At 44.1% G+C, this 12,544-nt stretch overlaps 1 protein-coding gene and 1 non-coding gene across 3 annotated transcripts in view; both read right to left on the bottom strand.

The window, feature by feature from the left end:
- The window catches only part of DCT (dopachrome tautomerase), an 86,558-nt gene extending 80,745 nt beyond the window's left edge, over positions 1-5,813 (bottom strand). For both annotated transcript variants that reach the window (XM_058670561.1, XM_058670562.1), the window contains exon 1: positions 5,677-5,813. The gene's annotated coding sequence lies outside the window, so the exon portion shown is untranslated. The remainder of the gene's footprint in view (positions 1-5,676) is intronic.
- A 269-nt stretch (positions 5,814-6,082) lies between these two features.
- TRNAF-GAA (transfer RNA phenylalanine (anticodon GAA)) lies at positions 6,083-6,155 on the bottom strand. The gene has a single exon. It is a non-coding gene; the product is annotated as a tRNA-Phe (tRNA).
- Between the last annotated feature and the right edge of the window lie 6,389 nt (positions 6,156-12,544).

Here is a 12,544-nt window from a genome sequence, read left to right as displayed (position 1 = left end):
TCAAGGTGAGGACTTTAGCCGCTAGGCCATGGCGCCGGGCCCTGTACCACAGTCTTCTTTCTCACTTTGTCTAATAGTATTTGCTGTATATATCTGGGTGAGTGCTCTTACGTTGAAGATATTTTTATATGAACACACACACACACACACACACCCCAATGTAACCAAAAAAGTGAAAAAGCTTTACAATGAAAATTATCAAACACTGATGAAATGAAATCATCAAGAACACAAAAAATGGAAAAATATACCATGCTCATGGATTGGAAAAACCAGTATCATTAAAATGCCTGTATCATCTAAAGCAATCTATAGATTCAATGCAATCCTATCACAATATCAATGGCTTTTTTACATAATTTATAAAAGCAACCCTAAATTCAAATGGAATAATAAAATATCCAGAAGAGCTAAAATGACCCTGTATAAGAAAAACCAAGCTGGAGCCATTACAATACCTGACTTCAAAGCCCACTAAAAGAGCTATACTAATTAAAATAACATGGCGTTGACATAAAAACTAATACCTAGATCGTTGGAGGAAAACAGCACAGAAACTAATCCACATGCATGCAGCCAACTGGCTTTTTACAAAAGTGTCGAGACTACACAGTGTAGTAACAATAATCTCTTCAATGAGAGGTGCTGTGATGTAAATTTAAAATATTATCTCTGGGCTCGGCAGCGTGGCCTAGTGGCTAAGCTCCTCGCCTTGATCCCATATAGCCGCTGGTTCTAATCCCGGCAGCTCCACTTCCTCTCTATCTCTCCTCCTCCCAGTATATCTGACTTTGTAATAAAAATAAAATAAATTAAAAAAAAATATTATCTCAAAAAATTTATTTAAAAAGATAGAAAAGCAAGGAGAGTAGGAAGAAGGCAGGAAGTGAAGGAGTAAGGAAATTTCACGATGTTGTTGGAATTACATTTAGAAATCACATTCAATCTGTTAAAAACTAATTTTAAAAAATACACATTTTGAAAAAGAAACTTTTAAAAATTAGTCTGCTGAAGATTTGTTAAATTTCAAGTCCTGTCTGTAGTTACCTAGGCAGGGCGAATACTTTCCACCCGTAAAGCACATTTCCTCTCAGAGCATTTCCCTGGAAATTACACTTTGCTTTTTAAAAAAAAAAAACATTTTTTTTTTTTTTTTATTTGAGAAGGAGAGAGAGAGAAATTGTCCATCCTCTACTAACTCCTCAAATGGTCAGAGCTGGGCCGCTCCAAAGCCAGGATCCAGAAGCTTTTTCTGGATTTCTCACATGGGTGCAGCGGCCCAAACATTTGGACCATATTCTGCTGCCTTCTCAGCCCGTTAGCAGGAAGCTGGAGCTGAGAGGAATAGACAGGGCTCAAAGTGGCACATACATGAGCTGCCAGCACCACAGGCACAGGCATAGTGCGTCACACTAGGGCTCCAGCCCCAAAAAGTTTAATCTGGAAACAATGATCAGTTTTCCTTCACCTTTCTACCTACCAGAAGATCGATTTTATTCCTTTACTTGTAGTTTGTAAAAACTTAATTTTGAGAAGGCGAGTATTTAGAACAGCAATTCAGACACCATTTGGGCCATCCATATCCCCATCAGAGTGCCCTATCTAGGATATATCCTATTTGGAACATATCCATATCCTAAGGAAGAGTGCCGGCTCCGTTTCTGATTTCACCTTCCTGCTAATGTGCACCCTACAAAACAGCAGATGATGGATCAAGCACTAGAGTCCTCGCTATGCTTATGAAAGAGTCAGACCGAGTCCCTGCCTTCTCACCTTGGCCTGAAGACATTTGGGGAGTGAACAGGGTGGGAGATTTCACATAGTTTCTCCCTCTGTTCTCTGCCTTTCAAATAAAGAAAATTTTTTAAAAGAATTTTTTTTAATTTAAGAATGAAATAAAAATGACTTTCTTCCTTAATCCCATTTTCATGATTTAATCAAATTTGAACAGGCCTCTCTAATACACTGATGAAAGAACTACATTTTATGATCCATTTTAATGAATCTCAGAATTGTGCCGGGTTCTATCAACACTGCTGTATAGCATTGTCTTCTTCATTTATTTGCATTAAACATGGAAAGGTTATTGACAAGTTTAATGAGAAGATGTATGGAAAGAAGTTATTAGAATGTCTGGTACATAGAAAGCATTCCGTTGGTGGTGACTATCATTATCATCATCATCACCATCATTATTATTATTATATAAGAAGAGAGATAAATAGTAAAAACATATCAGTACCCCTTACTTTATGGCAACTTGTTATACAAAAAAATTGGAATTTACAGAACCAGTATGTGACTTGTGTTTCTGCAGTAGAGAGCCTGGCTCTCCCTCAGCCTGTCCTGCTTCATTCTCAGGCCATCTGCTGGCCTCGGCTACCTGTCTGACTCCTGCAGCAACAGTCTCAACTACTCCTCTAAGGTGGCCAGCCTGATGAGCCAGCCGTGCTTGGACATGCTAATCCATTCCCATGCCACATGTAAAGGAGAAGTGCAAAGAAGTCACATATTGCTGCAATCAGTGGCAAATCTCAACAGGACTTGTAGTTCCAATGAAGGTCTCCACACTAGGTAAATCAGATATGACAAATAACAGCTTCACGATGTTATAATTCTGGTATAAAATGAATACACTAACCAGATCAATTGAGAAATAAATGTTTACTCAGTTACGTGTTTGTGTGCTGTCACCTTGAGAACTCCTAAGATGAGTCAGATGGCAAAGTTTTCTTTGTAAAAAGTTTTCCATGAAATCTGAGAGGATGTCTTTCCCCCCCTGTCCTGAATACACTGTCCAAAGCAAGAGTGGCCATTCACAGCCTTTCTGCTTACAAAGGGCTGGCCTGGGCACCAGCTCTCATAAATGTCTCATGGTGGTGTGCTCTTCCCATGGCAAGCATTGCTGTAATCAGGCAAGGGCTGACTCCTCACCTCTACCCCTTACCCTTCACGGCCTCCTTGGCGAGAAAGAGCTGTCAGAAGAAACCTGACTGATGTTCAGGCTTTCCCACTCCTGGGGAGTGACCATGCTGACATCTTTCAGAGCCCACTGCACTTCAGAGAAAGACTATGAGAATGGCCAGATGGCAATTTTAGACTTAAATCTGAAGGCAAAACACTCATTGAGACTGAATATTACAAATGGGCAGCGACTGGAGCACAGACGAGCAGCACTCTGACCTGCAGCCTGCAGCCGGCCCAGGGATCTGACCTCTCCTCTTCAGCACCAAGGCACTTGAGCAAAGTTACACATCATCTCTTGCAACAATCCAGGAAACCAAAAAGCAACCGCCGTATCAATGGTTCCAAATGGCTTCATTGATGTTCAACATCTACCATAATTTTTGTCTCCCTTTACAAATTTGGGCTAAAAGGAAAAAGCCAAACACAACCCCAATCAATCACACAGGCTGCCCTTCTCCTAGGGATGAGCTCCTGGCTTCCCCAGCCCCATGTGAAGCCACGCCTCCCCCCTCCATAAAGCTCTGCCACTCCTCTGCTGCCTCTGAGTCTGCTAAACCCAAGTGATGCTGGCTGACTCACTTGGCATGGCAATCTCCGAATAAACAGCCATTGACCTTCTCATTTGGTTGGTCTCTATTCCATGTGGGTGTGGGTGGGTGTGTCTAATGCTGATATTTCCTAACCACTCCTCCCTGCCAAAAGGTTTGAAAATTCCTCAAAGTTACACTTCCTGCAAAAGCCCAACCATTCCCCTTGACACACCCCTCCAGATTTTTCCTAACAGAGCTTCTTTCCTTGACCAGACTGCAGCTAGGCTGCCCTGAGCTCTTCTCTCAAGTAGGCTTACACCTGCCCTGTAAATGCCACCCTCCCTCAGCACACATGATTTAACCTACCCACCCCTTCCACATCAAAAGGCCTGAGAAAACACTAACCTAATTTCTAACAGCTCAAGGCTGCTTCTACAGGCTTAGCCTAGCCCGTGCTTGAGACAGTCCAAAGCTACAGGAAAAAAAAAAAAAAAATCCCATACAACATCTGAGCCAGATCACTAACCACATGACAAATGGCTTACAGTTGAAAATCCTTCCTCAGTCTCTGTGAGCTGCACTGGTACCTCCTATAACGGGGAAGCATCTTTCTTGAGGACCTGAGGACCATTCCTTCGAGATGCAGTCATCAGAAGAGACAGGGACCTCTGCCTTGGAGGCACTGCAGGAGAAGAGAATTCTAACCTCAGCAGTTGGCACAATCAGATTTGGCCTAATTACCACATACTGACCACTCCTTGGTAATTTTTCTCTTACTTGCTCTGTTCAATGCCCTACTGGCCCAGTCCCTGTGGAAAAAGCTTAGTCACCCACAGACAGATCGAAGTTGAGTTCAATCCATGCTGCACCCTCTTTCTTGTTGCATCATTATTACTTGTGCAATTATCTGTGGTTCTAATCTGTCCTTAACTCCTTAACTAGCGTCCTGCTTTCTTCGGCTTTCATTCTGGCCAGGTGTGTGTCTACAAGCCTTCTACCACTCACCCTGGCACCTGTACCTAGTCTTACTGAGCACTGGCAGGGTTGTCTGAAATGAACAGGCACTCTCACCACCAACATCCAAGTCCTCGTAGCCAGTTGCATCCCATCCAGCTAAATTTTACTGCATCCATGACATCTTCCTGTAGGCAACGACCCAATCAGGGTCGCCAAGCCCATCGGGCTTCTTACGATTAACTAGACACCAGCATTTAATTGCTTCTTAGAACTGCCCCATGTTTATGACATCTTACCAACATCTCGAAAACATCTTTATACAAAAACACACAGAAGGCCACAGACATTAGATGCTTGACATGCATTACATTTCGTTCTTGCAATCTAGGAAGGGCTGTTAGTTACAAAATAGGCAGGATGATCATCTATCACACACCATTGTATCGAGAATTAATAATGTCTGGATCTTAACTGGATGGTCAGTGATTGAGGTCCATTTAGTGGAGAAACGAATAATTGAGAACACAAAGCACTTCTTTCATGGGTTGTTTCTCTCCCTTAAAATAAATAAATAAACAAACTAACTAACTAACTAAGCAAAACCTAACACGGACATCCTACATTTGACTATCTCCAACCGACCAACAACTCACCACTCACGAAACTGGCTGGTCCAGTCTCCAGTGGTTCATTCTTCCCATCATGGCTCAGATCTACATCCCTCAACTGGCCGTTGACAATATCTAACCTGCGCTTCCCTTGTCTTTATACCACCTGGTTTGGCCTCGCTTGGGCTCCCACGGGTGCTCCGGTCGATGCATGTTCTCCTGTGCCCTCTCTCACACATACACACTCGTGTGAAAGCCAACGTAAGCAGGAGAGTCCTTTCCAAGCACCCGTGGAACCTGGTGAGCCCTGGCAGGACACGGGCAATAAGAAGCTAGCTGGTTCTCGCTTCCCGGGACCCGACTCTTGCTAAAAAAAAAACAGCGCAAGTGGACAGAGCACCTGAACCCTGAGCCCCTCCGAGCCCCCCACTTCGCCTCATCACCGGCCTGCCTCAGCTCCACTCTCAGGATTCTCCTATTCGAGTTTGCATCTCACGTCGCTGCTGCTGGCGGCCCGGGGAACACATTTTGAGAACCATACAACTGGACTCAAACATTATCTAGTTGTGTACAAGGTTATGGGGGTCACCAAGTCGACCAGAGGTGGTCCCTACCGTGAGGGCCACGCACGAGGTCACGAGCATTTTGGGGAACCGTGTAGCAGCCAATCGCCGCGCAGCAAGATACCGCCTTTTCTTCAATTTTGGAGCGCTCCCAAAGACGGAAGTGGCGTTAGGGGCGGGAGGGAATGTCTTCCTCACCCGGTCTCCCGCCGCAGCCTGAGGCGGCGCTGCCTGCGGCTCTCACTGCGCACGCGCGAGGGCGCCCCGTCGCAGCAGCGCATTCAGTGACTGTCCCCTTCCGCAGGTCTCTGACGGCGGCTGGGAAGTGGATTTCCAATTCCCACCAAACTCAGGATCCCCGCTTATACCTTGGGCTGGGTTGAATGAGCAGGGAGGAATGGGGATAGTATGTCACTGCAAATTTTGAATCTCTTTCTGACCAAAGGCAAAAGAAGACTGCCGAAACCCGGGATTGAACCAGGGACCTTTAGATCTTCAGTCTAACGCTCTCCCAACTGAGCTATTTCGGCTCATGGCTTTCCTTCTTCTGAGGTTTCTTTTACTGAACCCTGTCAGGTCCCGACGGCTGTTTGCGACAGGGCCTTTCTTGGTGTCGCACCGCGCGGGGAGTCACAGTTCCACCCACGATCCTTGCCCTAGTCGTCCCCTGGCCCTCCCGCGCGTCCCCGGCTGCTCCGCTCTCGGGCCCGGGGCAGCTGAACCTGGTCCCCGCCCGTCCCGCCCCTCCGTGCAGCCGCGCCCCGGGCCGCCCGGCCGCTCCCCTGCCCAGGTCCTGGCGTCGGCGCGGGCTGGCAGCCGTGGAAATGCCCGCCGCAGCTGCCAGCCCTGCATGGAACCTGCCTGGCACAGGGCCGGCGGGCTCGCGGAGGACCACGCCAACAAGCGATGTTCCTCGGTTCGCTAGCATCCTAATGGTTTCGGTTTCCATTTAATGAAATTCAGTTCAGGGACAGGTGGCCCTTTTAAAACTTTAGCTCATTAAAGCAGGTGGATGGATGGATGGATGAGTAGATGGATGAGTGGATATTAGGAAGACTATATGGGTCGATGGACGAATGGATGGATGCAAGAATGGAAGGACGGATGGGTAGATGGATGAACTAAAATGTAAAACAAAATTAGAAATGTTCATATATCTACTGATAATGCCAAGCCTCCTGGCTTCAAAGGAGAGTCTGTTTATATCTTTTAAGAGTCTCTCTGTTGTCCCAAACCCAAATAAAGGAAGACCTTATAGTTTGAAAAGAAGTCAATGACTTTAGGAGATGATGTGAAGAAAGTTTGCAGTTGGGCAGAGTTCTGAGAACAGCTGTGGGGATTTGCACAGGAGGAAGACGTGTGGGGCCGCGGGCCCTGGGACGGTCACACAGAAACCTGGGGGAAAGGACAGCGTCCTGTCTATGGTGAATGCGGTTGTCTTATACATTCTGCACAAAGCCCTGCAGGGAAGACTTCAGTGACTGAGTTAGCATCACACACAGCGGACCGACCTACATGACTTGAGCCCACAGCAGATAGGGCACATTGGGTTCCAAGTGCAGCCTTCCCGTGTTAGGATAACACACAGGGTGCCGATCCACAAGTCTTGAGGCCACCCTTGGAGAAAGCCCTCAAGGTCAGTGTGTCAGAGAGCAGATGGCAGGACGTGGACAGAATAACAGCAGGCGGCTGTTGGACCAGGAACACGGGCACAGCCACACTGCAGGGCGCGCTTGTTCCCTGCCTTTGTATTCCCTCTTCAGTGGCAGGTAAGGTTTGGTGGGAGTAAGAGTGACAATAGAAATGGGGAAAGAACAGGTTTGGGTAATGGATGAAATACACCATACTAGGGGTCATTAGTTGAACATGGCGGATTTTGGAATATAAACTTAGGGATCCATGTTACGGATGAGTGGAATGGCCACACACCTTGGGTTGCTCAAGCCAGCCCTTGTTTACAAGTGATGTCCCACTATCCACGGTGGTAGGATTCCTTTCCTGGTTACAATTTAGAAGTGCCCAGAGTGACTGGAAAAGATAAGATACCGTCATCCAATTTATCCACTTAGAGAAAAAGAGCCTTAGCATAGAGAACACGCTGGGCTCCACTATTAGCATAAAGATTTCGAGCATCCACACAATATTTGCCGTCGAGGTTTTACAGAAGAGAATGAAAATTTCTGAAGCTTCGTGCCGCGGTTCCCACACTGCACAGCCAATGCGCTTTCCGCAGTAAACTCACAGGGGCGCTAGAGTTCTTTGCATCTTTCAAGCAAACGCGTCCTATTTTAGTGATATTCAACATGGAGGAAACACCAAACTGCCCCTGCATCATAAGCGCAGTGGAAGACCGCTCTGTAATTCTTGTAGGGAACTGTCTCTTTGCAAAGCTGGGGTTTTATAGCAGTCATAATAAAAATGAAGCGCCTGTGAAAATCCACCAGTAAATAGGAAGTTAGGATTGCAGTGTCTTCTTCCAAGGCTTGAAAAACTGCACTGCCCGAGGTACATACATCCTATTGGTAATTGTGGTAGTTTGAGAATAAGGCAAATATAACTTTTCTTTTGATTTGTGTGAATAATTTTTTTTTTCAAATGGCTACCGAGTTGTTGGGTAGAAGTAGTTATTAAGTTGTTTGGGCCTGAGTATTTCATAAAAGGAACTGTTTGCCATTTGTTTCTGCCTGGGGGCATTGGGAAAAACTACTGAGACATTAATAACATTGTAAGCTGAGAAAGTTTGTGAATGAAAAGTATTAATGAGTTCAGAAGAAAAGTGTACTTTACTCAGCAATATTGCAGAGGCGTGAGCCATCAGAGCATTTATGGAGACCAGGGACCAACGGCCAACACGGAGTGAAATTCTGTGCAGACACGTCACAGGAAGAAGGGAGAGGTGATAAAGCAGTTGGCAAAGGCAGGATAAGATGCTGAAGACACCATGGGGATAAGGCAACTGCGTGGGTTGCAATCCTGTCTTCCAAATTAGCCCAAGGATGGTGGCCAACTCCAGTCTAATTACCTATGATAACTATGAAAACTAATTATGAAAACTAGCAGATCCAAAAATAATAAAACTAAAGAGACTGCTGCATATAGAGTATTTAATATACTTCCAAACCATGGTCAATTGTTATCCAGTCCTTAAATTTACTTGCAATACCCCATAGCTCCAAAATCAAATAACTTATTTTTTAATCTTGTACTCGCCTTAGATTTTAATCAGTATCTCCTAAAAGCATTTGAAAAAGTTATGGAACTGGAATTGTGGTGCAATAGTTGAAGCCAAAGCCCACGACACGGGCATCCCCTCTGAGCACTGTGTGGAGTCCTGGCTGCTTCTCTTAGGATCCAGCATCCTGTTGGCGTGCAGGGAAGCACCAGAGGGTGGCCCATGCACTCGGCCCCTCGTCAACCACGTGGGAGTTCTACACTCCTGACTTTGGCCTGGCCCAGCCCTGGCCACTGCAGACATCTGAAGAACATTGGATAGAAGATCTCTATCTCCCCCTCCCTCTCTTTGTAACTCTGTCTTTTCAATGCATAAAATAACCATCTTTTTAGAAATGAAAAATAAACAAATCTTTAAAACATAAGAGCCACATCAAAAGGAAACAGGAGTGTTTGAAGGGGCTCCTATTGACCTACATTGGAGCACTCTGAGTATGCAAATAAAGTGTTAAATAAAATAAAAACCCAGTGAACACAATAATTGGGTATGGACAGGAACACAATGAGGCCCAGTTCTCTAGTGTAGATCTTGTGTGTGTGTGCACCCATGTGTGTGCCTTCGCACTTTTAAGTTCTCTGTGTGTAGAAAGAATACATTCCCTTGGTGGATATAAACTCGTTTTTTCCAGAGCTAAATATAAAATTTCAACATAAGGGAGAAGTATAAAAAAATTGGTAGATTGCAAATATCACTAGTATGTTGAATTACCCAAAAGAAGTTAATTTATTTAAGGCTATTAAACCGCAAGTTGATGAAGCCCTTATTGTTTTATGTTTCTGTTGAATCACATACATCAATATAAGGCCTCTGGCTATACTCACCAGGCCAGAAACAATTAAGTAAATTATACTCAAGAACAACCTACCAGGCTTTTTATATGTGCTAATCCAATCCTCCCACATCCATCAAGCATCTAGCCATGTGGATTCTGCACAATAGCCTAAAGGCCAGAAAACTTGGATCCCAGAACATGAACTTCAGAAGTGTAGGTGCTCTTTGGACACTCCTTAGCTTAATTGCTTTCCTCTTTCTTTTAATGAACTGGGCCAATCTCCCAACTCTATCCCTGTCTCCCTTTCCCATTTTCCCACCCTTCCATGTTCACCAATTTAACACCTGATTATTCACCCAACGAACTCAGAGGACATGAACTTAACAAAGGAAGTCTCTTAAAAGCTTTGATAATACATATATTAGAAAAAGATTCAGAATCCGTAAGCAAATCCTTCTGGTTTTATTCAGATGCCAGTCTTACAAAAGTATGAAAATCAAATGAATAGATTTCATTTTTATTTATTTAATACATGATACACACTCACCTTTATTGAAAACTTGCAGTTAAATTCTGTTGCTTCGAGGATTTTGGATAAATTTGCCCTACCTTAGAGAGAACTCCCCTGAGATTCCCAACCCCATTTTTCTTTAACTTTACAAGGTCAACTTGATAATCCATCATGACCTATGCTGGGGATAAAAATGTGTTCTTTGTCTTTTATTCTTAAGTTTTAATTTCATTTTGAATCAGGCTTTCAGTTTTGACCTTCACAATTACTAGAAAAATCAGATTGCAGTAATTAGAATATTGCAGTAACATCATCTAAAACTATGGTCTGATTAGTCCATTAACTTAGGCAACCACAATTTCAATTCTTGAAAATGTTAAATGGAGTTCATTCTAGCTGTGTGATAAACTATCCGTTTTTATGAGAGTGAAATATCTGTAAAGGGAGAAGGAGTGCTTTTATTTGAGATGTTGTAAGAGCTTAAATGTCTGAAGAAAGAACTGTAAGTTAAAAGAAACATGCATTTTTTAAATATTAACTCAGAATTTTCATCTGATACCTACTATCCAAAAATTAAGATGAATTTTTTTGGTGTATTGATTGTTTTCTTGGCAAAGAAAAATTACTTCATATTTTAATGTAAATTATTTAATTAAAAAAAGGCTGGAGAGGACAGAGCTTCAGGGCCACTGATTAAAGTTTAGATTTTTCTAGAAATAGAAAGATGTTTCTCATGGACTCATTTGGTCTATTTTAACTATCGTTTCTCATCTCTGTCCTTTGTATTCAGCATTTTAACCTGGGAGTGTGTTTTCCTTTTTCTGTTATAGTTAAACTCTCACAACTTCCTTCTTCCAGAGAGCAATATTTTCATTCCAAGTCAGTAAATGAAGAGCAAAGCAAAGCCCAGAGTTTATCAGATGCTAGTTGGAGGACTTGCCCTTAATTTAGAGGTAAGATAAAAGAATTTGGAGTTTCTTCTCTCATTCTCTACCATTGTTTCTTTTGTCCCTGGAAAATTGACTTAAGATGACAAAAGCAGGTTTGCTGCTTTCTGGATGTACAGAAAGGTTACACTGGGAATAGAGAAAAACAGTATATTGGGTGTATCAGTTGGAATATGTAGTTTAACTATAAACACAGCTGTATTAGAAATATTGTGAAAAAGCTAAGAAAGGTTCAAGGAATAATCCCTCAAAGATTGATGTTTCTACAAAGAAGTGGCAAAGTAAGGATCAAACACATATCTTTCTAAACAATAAATGAACTACACACCATGCAGGAACTCAGCAGTAAACACCGAGACTAGGAAAAGGGGTTTTGTCGCGGCTAGCTGAGCCGGCATAGTAGGCACGGCGAATGTCCGAGCGAAAAGCACCGACACACGGAGCCCATGATGGTGTTACAAGTGCTGGGAGCCGTCTCTCCCGAGCCATCTCTCCCCAAACCTCTTTATTACCATATTATCTCCTCTTTCCCCCAAGCCCATCAACAGGACAATAGGACGCCAATGAGTCTGCAAAGGCTAGGTGCTACTGCCTTAGGCCCGATTCCTGAGTGCTCAGCTTAAGGAATGTAAATCAACTCCTCAGCCCACAACAGGGTTTACCTTTCTTTTTTTTTTCTTTGTTTTTTTTTTTCAAAGATTTATTCATTTTATTACAAAGTCAGATATACAAAGAGGAGGAGAGACAGAGAGGAAGATCTTCCATCCGATGATTCACTCCCCAAGTGAGCCGCAATGGGCCGATGCGCGCCGATCCGAAGCCGGGAACCTGGAACCTCTTCCGGGTCTCCCACATGGGTGCAGGGTCCCAATGCATTGGGCCGTGCTCGACTGCTTTCCCAGGTCACAAGCAGGGAGCTGGATGGGAAGTGGAGCTGCCGGGATTAGAACCAGTGCCCATATGGGATCCCGGGGCTTTCAAGGTGAGGACTTTAGCCGCTAGGCCACACCGCAGGGCCCTTTACCTTTCTTTAAGCTGGTGTGAGGTTGGGGGTTGGAGAGGGTGCTGTGAACCTTCTCTGGTCAGACAATGGAGAATGCAAAAAGCAGAGGTTCTGCCTGGGGTAGAGACAGAGGAGGAGAGGTGTGTGTGTGTGTGGAGAGTGGAAAGGTAGGCAAACTGAGAAACAGATCATGTTTGCACTTTTGTGTCTGGCTTGCTCAGAGCAGAATGTGTTCACATCATCCATGTCGTGGCATGTATCAGAATTCTCCACAGCAAGTGCCCAGTTGAGCACTTAAGACTCTAGTTAGGTCACTTGCATGCTCAGTCCCTGCAGAAAGAAACCACTGTGGCAGAGGCACCGGACCATCCAGCAGAGGAAGTTGTTAGTTGGTTAACTTTGGCTAGCCGTTAATCGGCCACCCAAAAACTGATGGACACCTGTATGGAATACA

The sequence above is a fragment of the Ochotona princeps genome, chromosome 12 (genome assembly GCF_030435755.1).
Source record: "Ochotona princeps isolate mOchPri1 chromosome 12, mOchPri1.hap1, whole genome shotgun sequence".
NCBI lineage: Eukaryota > Metazoa > Chordata > Mammalia > Lagomorpha > Ochotonidae > Ochotona > Ochotona princeps.
The sequence above is the reverse complement of the archived record's forward strand: the minus strand, read 5'-3'. Positions and strand labels throughout refer to the sequence as shown.